This window comes from Phyllostomus hastatus, unplaced genomic scaffold, assembly GCF_019186645.2.
Source record: "Phyllostomus hastatus isolate PE091 unplaced genomic scaffold, TTU_PhHast_1.1 phas_contig_86, whole genome shotgun sequence".
Lineage (NCBI taxonomy): Eukaryota > Metazoa > Chordata > Mammalia > Chiroptera > Phyllostomidae > Phyllostomus > Phyllostomus hastatus.
Window position 1 is genome coordinate 60,208,070 of NW_025333977.1, and position 19,643 is coordinate 60,227,712.

At 34.8% G+C, this 19,643-nt stretch overlaps 1 protein-coding gene across 2 annotated transcripts in view; it reads left to right on the forward strand.

Annotated features, from left to right (window-relative positions):
- Positions 1–19,643, forward strand: part of CADM2 (cell adhesion molecule 2) — a 1,086,998-nt gene that overhangs the window by 535,082 nt on the left and 532,273 nt on the right. The window lies entirely within an intron of this gene.

Consider the following 19,643-nt stretch of genomic DNA (forward strand, 5'->3'; position numbering starts at 1 on the left):
AAGGCACCCCAAGATCTACCGCTGCCTGCAGCCTGCAACCAGCCAATAGGTTTATCTACTGATAGAACCTTGAGCAGTATGCAAATTTCACGAGGTAGGGACTCAGGGAGTTGCTAGGTAGGGGCAAGTGGTCTTTAACAGTTTAATATAGCTTCAAACTTGGTGCCAGTGCTGGATCTGAGGCCACTCAGCATACCCTGAGCCTCAGGGTACACTGAGACCAGCTGCGATCTGCCTGGAGCCTTTGCGGTGGGTAGGGGTCTCAGAGAGTCCTGAGGGTCGTGCTAGTAGAGTTCACTAGGCTAAGGCAGGTTATGATTTGGCCAGGGGAGGGAGGTCGTAACACAGAAAAAGTGTTGCTTGTTGGCTGTATGGTAAGACAGTCCTTGCTCTAAAGCTACACAACTCAGTTTCTGCCTGTCTGTTTCTGGCACCCTACCCACAAGCTTTCCTGAAATTTCTGGAGAAATTTTCAAGAATGACTGCAGCTCTGGCCCAAGTTTGTTACTGCTGGCAGAGTTCCCGGCTGAGTGGAAGTTGGCAGGGCAGGTACTCAGGGAATCAGCAGGGGCTGCTTGTGTAACTCACAAGTATACTGCCTTGTTGGGGGAGGGCCAAGCCTAGGAAAGATGATGCCCATGGGCCATGTAGTAGCAGGACTCAACACAGGGACATTGGAGGCTGTCCCTCCAGCCCTCACCCCAAAGCTTCACACTCAGCCTCTCTCTGTATGACTCTGGCACCACTGAACCTCCGACCCACTGCCAGAACCCAGGGTAAGTACCTACAAGTGAGAGCTTGTGTATTGTCACTTTAGGAGGACACATGGACTTACAGCAGCCTCCCCTCTCACTGGGATGGACAGAAAAATCACTGCTGATTTTCAGAACCAGATGTGGGCTTCTCTTCCTGGCACTGGTGCTCTGGGGTGGGGAGCCTGGCATAGGGCTGAGACACCTGCTCCTCAGGGGGTATCACTGCAGCCATGATATTCCTCCAGATTCTCAACCGTCATGAATAGGTACCAGCCAGCTCATTCTAGTCACTGCCTGTTCTGCCAATCTGAAAGTGATTTTTAAAAATAACCTTGGTTATATGACCTCTGGTCAGATAGTCTTCAGTTTGTTATCCAGGTTAATTGTGCTGTAATTGCATTTGTAACTTTGATGGGGTAATGGAAAGAGGTGAGTACAACTTTTTCCTATTCCATCATCTTGGAGCTTCTCTTCAATAACAGTCTTTTAGGTTACCATAGATTTTGAAATGTAATTATTAGTTTAACATATTAGTTTTCTTTAAAAACAGTTAATTGTGTAACCTTTAGTTTTTTCCCTTCCAGAATCTATGCCAGGTTCTTGAGATATACAAGGCAGGAGACAGCATGAAGTCTGTTCTCAAAGAGTCATAATCTAATTGTGGAACAAAAGATAGCTATATAAGAACTTGTAGATGTAAAAACAGAAATAAAAGGTATTTTATTTACAAAAAGAATGCATGGTCCAAATGGGACAAATACATTCTAGATGGACAAAAAGACTTTATTTTTAAAACCATACTTCCATAATTTTACCTTTGAAATATTTTTATTTTAGTGATTTGACATTGGCAACTAAATAAATGCATAGGTAAATCAATAAATCAAATGAAGACTATTTGTTTAACAACACTTACAATATATATTTTCCCAAATCTGTTCTTTATTTATTGTTCTAACTCATATTGCAGAATGCTTGTTTTCTAATACTCCATTGAAGGCTTTCTCATTAATACTCATATATAATTCTCTAACAATATATTAGTAGATAGACAGCTAGACCACTGGGTTATTCTAATTCAAAAGAGTGCCTTAAGAATTCTCCTATAGGATTATAAGCATGGATATATAAGTACCTAGTCTCTTATCTCAAGAAAAAAATGATTATGGTGTGATTTTTTAAAATATTCACATGTGAATTTCAATTACACTTATTTTTCTATATAAATCAATTCAGAATTGCTTCCTGTAATATTTTCGATGCTATCATCATATGTGGTTAGCATTAATATTTAGAGTTTTAAAGCTATTTCAAATGAATCAATTTTATTATTTTAGAACACAGACTATTAAATGTTTTTTAAAATTTCAAAGTAATTATAATGTTTATATACTGAAACTATGATGATAATATTTCTCAACAAATACAAAAACAAAATATTTCCATTACAAATACAAAAACAAAAACTCTAGTATGAATTATTTTTACTCATGCGTCCTTATCAATGGGACTCCACTTTAATCCATATGTTCAGTCTCAGCTGAAAAATATACCCTCATGTTCCATTCTAATTATTTGGTCATTTTACATTAGGATCTTCTTACAAAGATATTGTTAGAATTATACCATTGTCATCATTTTAATAACCTTACAGAAGACTATCTATTCTTGACTCTAGTGTCAAATTTTCTAGGCTTTTAGTTTGCTCTTTTACACAAATAATATTAACAAAGATTACCACTTTTCCCATGTACTTAATAAATTATTTAATGACAGCTAGAATAATAAATAGTAGATTATTTAAAAAACAGCTTATACGAGGTCCAGCACAAATAACGCCCCCTTTTAAAATAATGCTCCTTTATTACATAAAAATATTTCATCACAAAATCATAAGCATGTAATCCTGTAACACAACAATATCACACTCAAGCACATTATATGATATTTTAGGTGAAGTGCTCAAATTGCTGTCCATCTTGTGTGAGGCGTTCATGTACCCTACCAACCACACTCAATGACATTACTTCTGCAGAACCCTGTTTATTGTATATGCTTCATCTTCAAACAGTGAACAGAATTATATCACTGACCCAAATATCATTTCTCATTCATTATATAAGCTCTGATTCAACCACTGAATCAAGTTATTTATTTTGGGAGAAGGAATGTCAGCAGGCATGTGATGAATTCAGTGTTCATTTTTGTTCCTATTTGACAGCATTTTTTAAATGATAGCAAATATATAATCTTCTTAATTATTTTGAAAGATAAATGCATGACTATAAGACATAATTTAGCTAAGTATCCCATATGTTAAAAATCAACCTTTCTTCACTTTCTTATAACATGTTCTTCATTTCCTTCTGAGTTCTCAAAAGGTATCTTATATATCCATATTCATAATCAACATTCTGTTTAAAATAGTTTAGGCTTTTTCTATCAAATGCCTCAAGGTACTTTCAGCCACTACCCATTATCAAATTTCTTTTTTTTAAAGATTTTTTTCTTTGTTTCTGATTAAACCTTGTACTTTTTAAAAAGATTTTATTTATTTGTTTTCAGAGAGGGGAAGGAAGGGAGAAAGAGAGAGAGAGAAACATCAATGTGTGGTTGCCTCTCACATGGCCCCCACTGGGGACCTGGCCCACAACCCAGGCATGTGCCCTGACTGGGAATCAAACCTGCAATGCTTTGGTTCTCACCATTATCAAATTTCAAAATCACTTCCACATGTTCATGTATGTATTGCAGCGCATCTTACTTCTAGGTATCACAATCTGTTTTGATTTCCTATGACTGCTCTAATGAATTACCACAAAACTGTTGGCTTAAAGCAACAAAAATGTATTCCCCCACAGTGCTAGAGGCCAAAAGTCTGAAATTAGTATTACTGTGCCAGAATCAGTGTCAAAAGGTCATTCTTGCTCTGGAGGTTTTACTTATGAACCTACTTGTTCTTTGTCTCTTTCAGCTTCCAGTGGCCACCGGCATTCTTCACTTATGGCCATCCCACTCTAATCCCTGCCTCTGTGGTCATGTTCTCTCCTCCTCATTTCTGTACACCAACTCTTGCCTTTACCTTCTCTCACACAGACACTGCAGTGAGAGTTAAGGGCCACCAAGATAATTCAGAATAAACTCTCCACCTCAAGATCCACAATTTAATCAGATTCAAACTGACCTTTTTTTCTTATAAAGTAACTTTTAAAGGTTTCAGGTATTAGGACTTGATTAATTTTAGGGGCATTTTTAGGCCACTGCAGGAATCATCTTAGAATCCTGTCTGCTACCTTCTGTAACTAAGAAAGTTGTATTAAATCTTTTCAGCATACTTCAGGACTATTCATTAATTTTCATTATTCTTATTTTTATTTTTTATATTTTTATTTGTTTATTTTTAGAGGGGAAAGGAAGGAGAAAGAGTGAGAGACAACCATCAATGTGTGGTTGCCTCTCCCACAGCCCCTACTGGGGACCTGGCCTGAAACCATCATGTGCCCTGACTGGGAATTGAACCGGCAACCTTTTGTTTCTCAGACCCATGCTCAACCCACTGAACCACACCAGCCAGGGCTATTCATTACTTTTTAAATTCACTGAGTATACTATAATGTAACTGTATTATGAATGTGTATATTCATATATATATATATATGAATATACACACACATATATATACTTTTATATATATGTACTTTTATACTTTTTATACTTTTATATATATACTTTTATACTTTTATTTATATATATGTGTATATATACACACACATATATATATATACTTTTCCAAATGCAATCAATTTTTCATTAGCATAGTAAAATGAAATAAATTTTCTAGGAAAAATAAAGGGAAATTTACTTTTCTCAAAATATCCAAAAATCTAAAGAAAAGTGGATACATAGGACAGATTTCTACATAATTATATTTTCTACTTAACTTTGAATGTACCACAGGTATATGTGTGTGTGTGTGTGTATAAAATAGATATATTTATAAATGTATAAATATGTATTTATACAAATATATACATAAATGCATATTATACATATTTATAAATATATAAGTGTACATTCATATATAAATACATGTAAATTTTAAGGAAATTCATTATATACCTTAATTAAACAACTGTAATAAATAGGCTATTTTTGAGGCATTAGACTTTTTTCCCACAGAACTATATAACCACATATGAAAGCTTCCTCAGTCTTAGCTAACTATATTCATTTTTTCTTACATTCAGTGTTATTAGCCACTATGGCTATATACTTATCTATGTCCTTTGCATTTAAGTGTGATGACTTCAGTAATTCTTTTATGTTTGCATCTTTCTTTATTGAAATAAAGTACTGTTTAGGATATGTTTGCTTTATAGTTTATAAGCATGTGACTTTTACTAAAAGTAATTCATTTCTGTAAATTAATATTCTGGAAAAAAGTAATTAAAGATTAACAAAAATAAGCAAATTGATTTTTGAAGATTTTTAACACATTCTGTAAGGTCACTTAGAAAATCAGGGAAAGAGCAGGAAATGACATAGAACCCTGTTTTTATATGCTTCGTGGTGGTACTCAAGTTGTTGAAAAAAATAGTACTTTGGGCCATTCATATCAATGGGGAGGTTAGCCTTCCCCCAGACCTGTGGGTCCAGGAGAAGCAATGAAAATCACCTGACACAGAGTATCCCAGAGAGTTTCTTAAGTCCAGGATATTCCAATGATCTTCATGGGTCTCTTAGTGAATGCTGTGGTTTTGGGAAAATATCCCTCTTTTGTTAAAGAGTTTGCTCCTTTACACTTTTGTAGATTTCTTATCTATTTTATCTTTCTATAATCCCTTCTCACTTTACTATTCTGTTTACTCATTCAGGTTTTACTGACTTTCTGTTATATGTCCAGCAGTCATATTAAGTATCCTATGCTCTCCCTCACCTGCTTCTCATCTCTTTAGTTCTCTCTCTCTCATGCACACACACACATACATACAATGTCCAAGTATATATTAATATAGATAGTCTTTTTATAATCTGATTATTTCCAAAACTATTTTTATTTTCTGATAATAATTGCTATAGTTCTAAAGACAATTAAATGACATTTGTAGAAATGCTTCATGCTGTCTATGCAACAAAATAGCTACAAAACAAATGATCATTTCTATCATTTCTTCATAGCAGACATGGTAGAGAGGTCATCCTGTTAAATAACTATAAAAACTTAATGTTATAGGTAGGATGTGATGTAACAAATATTGATATTTTAGATACCATATAGCAATTAATTGTAATTTTTATTACTGAATAATAACATGAAAAATCCAATTCCAGAAAAACAGGTTTATAGATTATATCTGTTAACTGCTGCTGGGCTTCATTCTGTTACTTTTCTGTTCCACAAAGAAATTATAAACTTGGGAATTTGCTGCCTAAAGTGGGAGCAATAGACAAACACACTTATGTTCTGATCTTTAAAGTATGGAGGACATGAGTCAAAAGGTCAAATTGAATTGTTTAGGAATTAGGGACACAGAGACACAGGCGTGGTAGGCCCTGGATGCCCAGCATCAGGATCTTCAGGGAAAGAAAGGAGACAAAGGAGAGAAGGAGGCCAACTGTAAGTTCAGGAGATCTCATGTAAAATATCAAGCAATGAATATGCAATACTATGAACTAGTAATTACCAGGAAATACAAAGTATAATTCATAGCCCACTTACCTCAGAAAAGCAAGGAAACTGAGTGAAGAGCAATAAATAAACATCTCTGACCAGACACATAAGCTAGATTACATTCTCATTTGTGTGCATATATACCCTGCAAGTTGTGTAACTTGAGCACAGCATGGAGGTAGGGGCAGATTCTCTTGCATCTTAATTTATTTTTCATGAAACAGCTCTTGGAATTAGAAAGCCTCCAACAAACAGTGAGGCAATGAATGACCAAACATATTTTAATTTTGCATCAATCATAGCTCATGAAGGAAAGCAGCATCATAGAAAAATATGTTAGATGTATCTACAGCTAACTCATAGATTCATCATGTGTACATGAACTAAGGATAGATGCACAAGCTACGTCTCTTCCCTTATTTTTAATGGGCTTAGTAGTTAAATATAGCCCTCAGGACCATTTGAATATAAAAATATAATTATATAGATAAAGTATTTAGTGTATTTATTAAGCAGTCAATAAAATGGTAGCTAGAAATGTTTAGATATGCATAAACAAAAACACATGCACTCATATTTTCATTGGCAAGGAAAAATAATTTTTTCCAAATACGTATCTTTCTAATGGCTTGCTTATCTGAATTTTTCCTCTAGTTTCAGTGTAAACATTCTTTTTTAAAATATATTTTATTGATTATGCTACTACAGTTGTCCCATTTTCCCCCTCCATCCTGCCCACCCCCTCCCAACAATACTCCTCCCTTTAGTTCATGACTATGTGTCATAAGTTTTTTAGCTTCTACATGTCCCATACTATTCTTGCCCTCCCCCTGTTTTCTACCTACCATCTATGCTACTTATTCCCCCTCTCTCCTCCTCCCAATCCCCTGTTGCTAACCCTCCATGTGATCTCCAATTCTGTGGTTCTGTTTCTGTTCTATTTGTTTACTTAGTTTGCTTTTGTTTTAGGTGTGGTTGTTAATGACTGTGAGTTTTACGTCTTTTTACTGTTCATATTTTTTATCTTCTTTTTCTTAGATAAGTCCCTTTAACATTTCATATAATAAGGGCTTGGTAATGATGAACTCCTTTAACCTGGCCTTATCTGAGAAGCGCTTTATCTGTTCTTCCATTCTAAATGAAAGCTTAGCTGGATAGAGCAATCTTGGATGTAGGTCCTTGCCTTTCATGACTTGGAATACTTCTTTCCAGGCCCTTCTTGCCTGCAAGGTTTCTTTTGAGAAATCAGCTGACATTCTGATGGGAGCTCCTTTGTAGGTGACTGTCCTAATAAAATAAATAACATCAATTGGAGTGAATCTCTGACACTATATAATTGATTTATTTTTCTCTTCTGTTTTGTCAATGAGAAAGCATTAAGAGTATAGGAAGGTCCTAGAACTATGTGTGATAAGGTGTGACCACAGAGAGAAAGAATACAGTTTGTTGATACATTTCTGGATCAGCAGAAAATTAGCGGTGATGGACAGGTACAACTTAACCAAATAAGGAAAATGGATTATTTATTGGATGGTTCAATCAGAAATGTATTTAATATATTGTGAGTTAATTAGGCATAAGTATAATTTGAGGATGCTATTCATTTATGAATACCAAAGTGTAAATACATATCCCAGCTATGATGAAACCATCCAACACTATAAAGATCACCCAAAAGAATCGCTACCTCTAATCAAACTAGGAATTTCTTTTTTTGTGAATTACAACCCCAAAATAATGGCCAGAGGTTGATTGATTTTATTGAGTGTTTTGTTCATTCATTTATGTTCTGGTTTTCCATTTCAATGATTTCTTCTTTGATTTTTATTATTTTCTTTTTTCTTTTTTTTATATTTTGCATATTGTTCATATTGTATTATTATTTTTCCAGGTTCTTAAGGTGAAACCTGATGTCACTGATTTGAGAGCATTGTCCTTTTCTAAGATAGGTCTTTATTACTATAAACTCCCTTTAAAGTATTGCTTTAGCAGCATCTTACAAATAGTCACATAGTGTTTTTCATCTTTATTTATTTATTTTATTTTATTTTAATTGCTGTTTAAGTACAATTTTCTTTTACTCCTATCTCAGCCCATGCACCCAGCCCTCCCCACCTCCCGCCCATTTCCACACCCCCTAGTTTTTGTCCATGTGCCCTTTATACTTGTTCCTATAAACCTTTCCCTTTTCCCCCTGAAATTCCCCTGAAATTCCCTCCCCTCTCTCCTCTGGACACTGTCAGCCTGTTCTCTATTTCAGTGTCTTTGGCTATATTTTTCTTGTTTGTTTGTTTTGTTGTTTAGGTTCCTGTTAAAGGTGAGAGCATATGGTATTTGTCTTTCATTGCTTGGCTTATTTCGCTTAGGAAAACAGTATGGAATTTTCTCAGAAAACTAAAAATGGATCTGCCTTTTGACCCAGCAATTCCACTTCTGGGACTATACCCTAAGAACCCTGAAACACCAATCCAAAAGAACCTATGCACTCCAATGTACGTAGCAGCACAATTTACAATAGCCAAGTGTTGGAAGCAACCTAGGTGTCCATCAGTAAATGAATGGATCAAGAAACTATGGTACATTTATACAATGGAATTCTATGCAGCCGAAAGAAAGGAGTTTATTAATTTATTTAGATGTGTTATTTTATTTCCAAAACTTAGAAATTATCAAGAAAGCATTCTGCTTCTGAAATTTTATTTAATGTGTTCAAAGAATGCATGTTATGACTTGAATCCTTTTAAGTTTATTAAAATCTCTTGTATAGTTAGTATATGTTTCAGCTTGGTAATGTTTCATGGTATTTCGGAGGGATGTGTATTCTGTTGTTGGGTGAAATGTTAGTTAGGACCCACAGTTTTTTCTACTTCTTTCTGCAGTGCTTAAGTCTCCCTATTATAAAGCAATTTCTATGGATATTTTAGTCTTAGAGATATGAATCTCATGTCATAATTTTCAAATACTCCATACTAGTGCTTGCTATTTCATGCACTAAATATATATACACATATATATAGTTCTATGGAATCTATAGTTATGTACTGCCACTTCCACAAACTGCACCAAAATAAATATTCAAATGCCTTTTTTCAGTAAATGCACTTAATTTTATATACAAAATTAATATGGCAATTTATTATTGTTTCCTTTTAAATATTGTTTTTGGCTCTGACACTGTCAAAGGACTCTTAGTGAAGGCTTAGAATAATACAGAAGTACACAACATTAGGAAGACAGCCACCACTTTTTATAATTTATGATTCAGCATGTTTTGCTTATTCTTTATAATGTAACATAATTTCTATCACAAAGCTACAAATTAACAATGTTAAAAAAGCTGCATTTTGTAGGCCTGGCAAAGGTTATAACCATTCTTAAAATCACGTGCATCTCTTTTGTGGTAGTATTTTAAAATGTTTTGCACCAGCATCATCCGAATCATTATAGTAAGGATTACATTTTTCCCCTAATAGTATTTTATACTCTTTCCATGTGACATTTTTTTAGTCTATTTTGAGTTGATTATCCTTTCTGTCAAATATCCTTTGGTAAAATGTTTCAGCAGTAAATTTCTCATGTGTGATCTTTGAGACTGTATTTATTAGTCTGATTCTGTCTCCTACCTGCACTTGCAGGCACACGCCACTTTTACCGCAGTCTCACAAGCACAGAACTTCACCATTGTGTCACCTTGTAGGTTTACACATTTTCCCACTGGACAAGCTCTTAAGGACCTGTCTTGTTACTTTTTCATGTTTGTCTGCTTACCAACCTCTGCTGTCACCCTCCTGTTGGAATTATCGCAGACACCCCAAGGGCCACACATCAGTTTGCTGCCATGTCTGTCTATGATATTTTTGAGAAGAAAATTCTAGAATAGCTTAGGTCTAGAACAACAGTGGGAAACACCAGCATTTTGATACTCACATATGGACATGCACATGTGAACCCTTTCTTTCTTTTCATAACTTAGTAGTTAAGAGTTCATAATCTTGATTAAGCTTCCTGGGTTCAAAGTCCACCTCTTCTAATAATAACTACATGGTATTCAACTCATTGCTTACTTAACCTCTTATGTCTCAACATCCTTAGTAATAAATGGGGGCAATTGGTATACTTACATATGAGTGTTGTTATGCTTACAAGAGGGCCTGATGTACACATTATAATGTAAATGTGAGCTATGACCACTGCTGCAGCGAATGCCAGCATTACTATTGCAGTGACTGTTACTGTTCTTGTAGTACAGGTAAGGATTCATCCACGCAAAGTATGCCAGAAGGAAAAGATTAATTTTGGTGACTTCATGGTATGCCTGTCTCCCACACTCACCACTAATCTAGAGCCTCCCTACTAGTGATATCTGTGTCCTTCTTAACCAAAAAGTTTTCTCTCAGGGAAAACAAAGCAATAAAACCAAGAAAAACTAAATACGATATTTAACCATGATTATAAATGCTACTTCCTTTACAAGTCATTCTACTTTTGAACAGAAAAATAACCAAACAAGGGAAATAGTTAACTGTATGAGGGGGAGACCCCAAAAAGCCCAGAATTTATTTATAAAAGACTGTGTATTTATCCTTACATGTTTAAACTTCAGTCAGCTTCAAAGTATTCTTTATTTGATCCAATACACCTATCAAGATTTTTTTCACACTGTTCAAAACAATTTTTGAACTCCTTGATTTTGATGCCTTTCAGTGCTTCTGCTGGTTTTTGTTTCACCTCTTTCACTTTGGGAAAACATTTCTCTTTGAGGATTTTTTCATTCAGGGAAACAAACAAGTTTCTTGGCTAAAGATTGGGTGAATAGGGAAGGTAGGGCATAGGAGTCATTCGGTTTTTGGTCAAAAACTGCAGAACAATCAGTTCAGTATGGGTAGGTACACTCATAAATCACCCCTAATGAAATGAGAAAATATGTTGACAGAGTCTTCAAAAAAATTCACTGAAGCCAAACTCAACATTTGCAGCTGGGGCACTGCTACAGAGGGTTTATAGAACACTCACCTATTGAGAGAAGCTTGTACTTACAAGCGGCCCACTTTCCAGAAGATAATTCTAGGCTTTTTTGGGGGGGAGGGAGTTCTCTCTCATATTAAACAAAATATTAAGTGTTGCAGAACTTTACATACATTACTTTATTTAATCATCCAACCATCAGCCAAAAATGTATTAGTGTCCCACTTAAATATGAAGTTAAGAAGTTCATAAAAAAATGAAATAGCTTGTTTAATGTCAGACAAAAAGTAAGAGCTGGTATTGAACATTAAGCTCAGTGTTTTCTGGTTCCAGAAATAAAGAACTGAAATCTTAGTCTATACTTGGAAATTTAAGTACACTTGCAATTTCTGCTTGTAGTTGACAACATTATGCTTCTAAGGCTTTTTCAAGCTTTGTAAGATAGGTTCGCAGTAGATATGGTTGCATTGGGATTAATACACTACTCTTTTTGTGCTAGAACAAAGAGAGCTGCCGGACTTGTCTTATATTCACTGATTCATTTAGCAAACGATTTAATTAATCCTTGGTACTGTGTGAGACCTTGTTATTCTTTTAGTATGCTATTCACTTAATGTTAAATTCTAATTGCTATAATGGCTACCCTTTAAAACCATAAGTGATGGTTTAGATCATTGTCTTAGCCTTGGCTAGTATAACAAAATACATCTGAGTGGCTTAAACAGCAGGGATTTATTTCCCAGAGTTCTGGAGTTTGGCAAGTCCAAGATTAAGGAGCCAGTTGATTTGGTTCCCTGATGAGGGCTCTCTGTGGCTTACAGACATCTGCCTTCTCACCTGACAGAGAAAGTGAACTCCGGTTTCTTTCTCTTCTTATAAAGACACTAATCTCATCACAGGGCCCCACCCTCATCACCTCATGTAAACCTCATAACTTCCCAAAGGCCCGCCTCCAAACATCATTACATAAGGATTAGAGAATTTAACATATAATTTGTGGGGGGCAATAGATATTCTGTCTATAACAATCATGTTGCTTTCCTGTTTCAAATGCTTCATTGATTGCCTATTGCAATAAAAGTAAAGCATTTTCACCTTGCTGCCCATGATCTGCTGCTGCTATCACTGTGGCCCTGTGTGGAGCCCCTGCCCATCATTTACTGCTTCTCTCCACACCCTGACCTTCTTTCACCTCTTGGAATGTATCTCCTACCTCAGGGTGGGTGTTGCAGGGCACTGTTTCTTCTTCCTATGATAGTCATACTCACTCCCTTTCTGGGTAATTCATCTTGAGGTCCCTGTTCAAATGTTATTTCCTAGAGCTTCCCTCTCTGAATTCCAACACCTTATAAATAAAGTTCCCTCTTATTCTTTCTGTTATCTTGCTGCTTTTCTCTTTCATGGTAATTATCAGAATATGTAATTAAATGTTTATTTGCATTTATTTGTATAATGGTTTCTTTTCCCACCCGGTAAACTCTGTGGGCTAGTTGCCATATCTTTCTTGATTACCATCATAATTTCAGCATGTGGCACAGTCTTACACACAGAATGCACCTAATAAATAATCACTTAAAATGCATAAAATAAAATAATAGATACAGGTGTTAGAAATTAGTTATGTTTTATAATTTTTATAAAATTATAAATTACGTTGTATAATTTTTATAAAACATAATACTTAATATTATGGGTTTATAATTAAATGGGTTAAATATGTTAAAAATGCATTACCATGTGACCACAGGAGGCTTCCCAATATTCTTGGAACTCAGATCCCTTGTCAGTAATGTGGGTATAAAAATACCCTTTTCATCAGAACATTTCAAGAATTAAATGTATAAACCTGCCTCAGGAAAGAGAGGTAACCAACCTCTCTTTCCATTAGACACTTAATTCTGATTTTTCACATGTGAACCGTATACATTGACCATCCTTCTACTGAAATCATAATTGACTTTTTAAAAATATATATCTTTTATTTATAAAGAAGGGGAAGGGAGGAAGAGGAACATCTATCGTTGTAGTTGCTTCTCACCCCCGAACCAGGGACCCGGCCTGCAATACAGGAGTGTGCCATGACCAGGAGTTGAACCAACAACCTTTCTGTTGGTGGGAAAGACACCCAACCCATTGAGCCACCCCAGTCAGGGCCATAGTTGCTGTTTAAGAGCAGCTCTTTAGTTTTCCTCTGATTGCTCATTACTTCATTCGTACTTCTTTTTCTCACAAGTTCATGACTAAATGAGGTATCAATTTATCAATTCCAGTAAGTTGGAGGATGATCATGATAATTTTCACTCACCCCCGAAGGTAAGAACCAAGAAGATGTAAAGAGGCTTTTTGGGGTTATTGTGGTTCCTTGTGTTTTAAGCAGCTTAATCTTTGTCCGTTTTAACTCTGGTTAACTATTTAGAGATGTTACAATTTTGTGGTTTGAGGGTGATTTACCATTTGAAGAGTGAGCATAGAGGCTTAAATAAAAGTGATTAAGGAATTGTAAAATCATGTCTATTAGTGTCAACGTTTATTCAAAGGGATATTTTTAATTCAAGTAACTGTTTATAGTTATGAGAGTATGTTCACCATTCTTCCTGCTGTGTTTATTTGTAATTCTCTGGCTTGTGTGGTTTACTTTCTCACCTTTCCTCTCAAAATATTATATTCAGTAAACATAGCCAGAAAAACATGCTTATGAAAAAATTATTTTCTCCTCCAATCCAAAGATATTTTCACAATCTATAAATTAAAAAGTCATACAATAGAGAAGTCAGAGAAAAAAATGTGAAATGAAATAAAGTAGGCATTCTTCATAAAGTCAACACTTCAGTTGCTCTGAATATTGTTACTGCATTGGTTTATAAATGGTACATGTCTATGATTTAACATGTTATAAATGACAAAAATAAACATAGGAAGCATGTAGGCAGTTTTGATGTTAATACTGAAGAAACCAGGCAGTGCTTTTCTTGCTCAAACTGTAATAATTTAAGGTAGTTGTTACTATTGGCATGAAATTTATGAAATTTAGAAAACTGCCATCGTCATAAGCATATATGTGTCTGTCATTTCTGTCCCCAGAGCAAGATTTTCTTTTTGTTTCTTTCTTTAAATTGGTAGGTGCCTTCATAGTCTATTAGCATTTTAAATACCTTCAAATTTTCTATAAGAGTAAATCACTAATTTTGAGCTACAGTTTTCCTCTAGTTAAGCCCATCATACTCTAGTTACTGACATGCATAAATTTCTACCCATGTAAAGACTGTTTTACGATTTTAATAATAGAAGTATCAGTGTTCAGTTGCAAATGGCTGGAAACTCAATATTTCATTGATTCTTTAAGCTTTAAAAAGGTCTCAGAACACCTAACTATATGCATGTCGGCCATATCTGAATTAGTCACCTAGGCAACTTGGTGTATGTAGCTTTCTCTATAAGCAAACCATTTATTTCCTCTTCTGTACTGACCAGATGAGAACAGAGGTAGTTTTTTCTCATGTAGTATCAATAGCACTGATGGTGAGCTTGATTGGTGATTTATATTAGAAATCATTTACATTCTTAAAAATGTCCAACTTTGACACCTAACCAAAGACTAATTTTTTTAATATTTCTGAGAAAGCAAAAATATAGTTCAAACTTTTAACCCCACCCAAAAATTTAGAGTTGTAATAAAGCATAGAAAAAAAAAGATAAGGGTCTGGATGAAAAAAGTTGAGGGGATTAAGAAGTACAAATTGGCAATCACAAAGTTTTTATGAAGATGTAAAGTACAGCATAGGGAATATAGTCAACAATGTTGTAATAACTATGTGTGGTGCTAGATGGGTACTTGAAATATCAGGGGGAACACTTTGTAAAGTAGATGATTGTCCAACCACTATGCTGTATACCCAAAACTAATACAAAGTAACATTAAATGTAAACTATAATTAAAACATAAAAAAATAAAATAGGATTTTATAAAGTGGGAAAAGTAATAAAAATACATTTATTTTAGCAAAGGAAAGGATTGCAATCTGGGAGGCACAGATTCAGGTAGCAACTTGAATTGGGCTCTGAAAAGAATGAAGAAAGGCAGAGTTTATAAAGGCAAGACCAGATGAGTTGTTCTCATTTAGGTCCTCTATGGAAAGGAAGGATGCCAGCTAGGTCACTTGGGATTGGTTAGGCCCATTATATAAATGATGATGCGGATTGTTGAAATAGATTGGTTCCTTTCAAGGTGGAGAATGCAGATCTGGTCACCATGTTGAAGGAAAGGTGAAGTTTATATATGTGCCTGTAGCAGTCACTGTCCAGGATATTTGTGGTTCAGCCCTGAGCTGGGTTTAGCAACAGGTCAGCAACTTAACAGCAGTTCTAAGAGCTGAGACATGAGACATACATAGGCCTCATTTCCTAATTGCTTCCCAATTCCATTTTAAGTGACTCTTTTAGAGGCACTTGTTCCATTTTATTTTCTCCATTATCACAGCATAATAGATATTCTGAGATTTCATCAAATTTAGGCATAAATGAAAATATGACCTGTATGAATTTTATTTAAATGTCAAGTGGCATGAGCCAAATCAGCATGATCATTTTATATATATATATATATATATATATATATATATATATATATATATATATATATATATATATAATGATATTGTAATAACTAGATATATCTTTTTTCCAAAATGATATGATCATTTCATATATATAGTCAATAATATAGTAACTAGATATGTATATATATTTATCTATATCTTTTTCAGTCATGGTGATTGTTATAAATGCTTTTCTCCTGAAAGCAATACAAATAAAGCCCAAATAAAGCCCAAAGAGAAATAGGGCAGATAGTATGTTAAAGAATTATTGCAGCTAAGGGTCATTAACTGTAATCAAGGGCCAGTTTAGACACAGAAGAAGCAGAAGGTGAATTTGATCTTTAGCCAAGTCAGAAGTCACGCACCAAGGAGGCCATCTGGATGCTGGAAAGTTAGTTTATATTCTGTTCTTTGATTTTTATTTAATTTATAATAAGATCTTAAATTCTAAAGCTAGAGAAAACTTTTATATAATAGCCTTGTCTTCAAATTTCTTGCTAGTATTGTAAAATATTCAGTGCTTATCATTTTAGAAATGTCACTGTCAAAGAAGCTAAGATGTAAAATATTACGGTTCAACTCTAGCAAAACTGAAATCTGAATATTTGCTCAGATGTACACCATATGTTGATATTTTCCTGTTTGCATTCTTTAGAAAAAAGTTCACTATCCACATAGGAAAATACTGAATTTATTTTTGTTTGAACAGCATTTGTTGAATTTGCAGTATCTGGTTTCTTAAAACAATCTATTGTCTTGGACTGTTAATGTTTCCTATCTCTCTTGTTATTCAACTGTTATTGTTACATAGAACCATCTATATCTGTACTGATCAATACAGTAGCCACTGGCCAGTTGTAGCTATTTAAATTTGAATTTAAATTAACTAAAATAAAATATTTTAAAAAATCAGTTATTCAGTTATGGTAGCCGTATTTCAAGTCCTCGGTAGTTACAGGTAGATACAGAGTATTTCCATCATTTAAGAAAGTGCTACAGGCACAGCCCTGTTCTAGACCAGGTGTAAGGAACTGGCCCGTTATTCAAATCTGATCCACAGTCCATTACTGTGAATAACGTTTAACGTGAGCACAGACACACCCATTCCTCTAAGTGTCAAGTGTTACTGTTTCACTCTAAAAAGGCAGTATTAAGTAGTAGTTTGACAGATAACACTATCTCCCACAAAGCCTAATATGTTTATTGTCTGGCTCTTGGCAAAGGATGTCTGCTGAATCTATCTAGAGTGTCACCTAAAGTATATTTTTAAGGGCTATAAAATGAGTACCTTTTGACTCTTGTTTTTCATTATTTTAATTTTATGTAATTTATGTTTTACATAAATATGATTCAAGGTCTTTATTGTTTCCTATCTTGTGTTCTCCTGGCAGACTGGTAGCCTTTAGTCAGCAATTTCCAACCAGTGTTCTACAAGAATTTTTAAAACATTCAATACCTTCCCTGGCTGGCGTAGCTCAGTGGATTGAGCGCAGGCTGCAAACCAGGCATCGTAGGTTTGATTCCCAGTCAGGGCACATGCCTGGGTTGCAGGCCACAACCCCCAGCAACTTTAATCTCTCTCTCTCTCCCCTCCTCCCTTCCCTCTCTAAAAAATAAATAAATAAAATCTTTAAAAAAACATTCAATACCTAACTATTTAGTTGGGGGCACTGACCTTTTTTCCTTAGGTTGTCAAATAAAAAGATTACAACAGCCCACACAACAATAGCTGTCCAGTGTGAGTGAATCAAAACTATACTTATTTTTTGTCAGATCATCCAAAAATGATATATTTTTGGTGTGCCACGGGATTTTAGTAATTAGTTTACGTGAGCCATGAGATAAAAAGGGTGTAAAATCACTACCTTAAGTGCTTTTTCAGATCCAAGTAAGAAAATGATTGCAAAGAATGGTTACTTTTGTTGTTTATGTCAAATTGAAATCATAAATTCTCTAGTACAGGAATGCTCGGTATTACAGTGGCTGAGCCTGCTGTTACAGGCACAAAATGTATCATAAATCAGCTGGAGTTGGAAATATTTACAAGACTCTTTCTTCATGTCTGTCTTATAATATGTAACAAATGCAACTCACGATGTGCCTCAGTAATTTGAAGTTCATTTTGTATTTACAGACTCGATTGCACTTTATATGCAAATGACTCATTATACTTTAGAAAAGCAGTATGTTAATTTGATTAATTTCTTACCTTATTTAAATCTTACAAAATGTCACCTGCCATTCAATCTACACACTGGTTATAAAGAAACAACAAACATTACAAAGAACTGAAGCATTAAATTTTTCCTAATCAAAAGACAGATATGACAGAATTCACTTTATGCACATATGAATATTGGATATGTTAGAGATTTGGAGCACTTTGCTACAAACCTCTCCATAGACCCCAAATAACATACTGTCTAACAGAATTGTCCATCTCAAATAGATGGCCTGAGAGTGTTGATTCCATATTTGATGTGGTCTCAGTAGTTTGAGAATTAGGCAACTTCTGTTTGCAAGTCTGAGGTACACTATAAATATTAATAAAAGTTTGCAGTTATCTTGGGTGGTAACTCCTTTTTTCTGACATGACGCTATCCCCTTTGAAGGAGTGTGTTTCCTCTTGTCATTGCCTCTGGTCATGGGGAATGATAAAGATAATTACGTTATTTACTCCTGTGATACTTGGTGCTGTGTGTTATCCTGGTAGGATGCCCAATTTCCTCTTTTCAAAGCAGCTTCTGTTCCTTCTGTCCCTGGACTCTCAGCTTTAGGGGAAGCGGAAATGTACAGCATGATGCTGCAGGTGAAAATGTATTCCTAGAAGCCACAGAAGGGAAATTAGCACGGCTGGGTGGAAAAGCAATGCCAGAGCAGAGTAACCCTATAGGGTCAGCTGGCTATCACATGCTAATGCTGTGTGTAGAAGAAAGGATATTTTAAATCAGCGGAATTGTGTACTCATGTGGTTCTTGTGGCATAACTGGATGGTTGGTTAGAGCGAAACTTGGAGACTGGTTTGTCCCAGCAATACCACTGCAAACTGTAGCGCGGGAGAAGTATAGTACTGGGGAAGCCACAGACCAGTAGGAAGAGCTGGGGTATTTAGAAAGCAAAATATGGAAAGGAAACAAGGACATTTTCTGTTTAATGGGAAACTAATAGTAGGGAAACATTGATTTGAAGAACAATAATAACAACAAGAGAAAAGTTGTAGAGAAGAGAGGATTATTTAAATGAAGAATATTTGAAAGTGAGAAAGGATAACACCTTGCATCATAAGAAAAGGGAAATTTAAAAGGAACACTTATAGTCCAATAAAACAAAGTATAATATATCATGAAAATTGGCTTGATTTACAAGTACAACAGCTATTCTTTTTATTTTTTAATTGAAGTTTTTGTTCAAGATGGGCCTTTTCAGGGCTGCTTTTAATGGTTGAATTATTTTTGTTCTCCCTTTTTTATTTTTTAGGTCATCAGAGATATTCTTTTTTTGGTTTTGGCAAGAGTCATTCTTGTTTTCATTGATTACCTCAAGTTTTATGTGAGACACTCATCTTAGGTGGTTTGACTTGCATTTTCTTTTCACTGGATTGCTTAATACAGAGCCCTTGTATCTTTTTTTATGAGGAACTTCGTAGTGACCTTGACT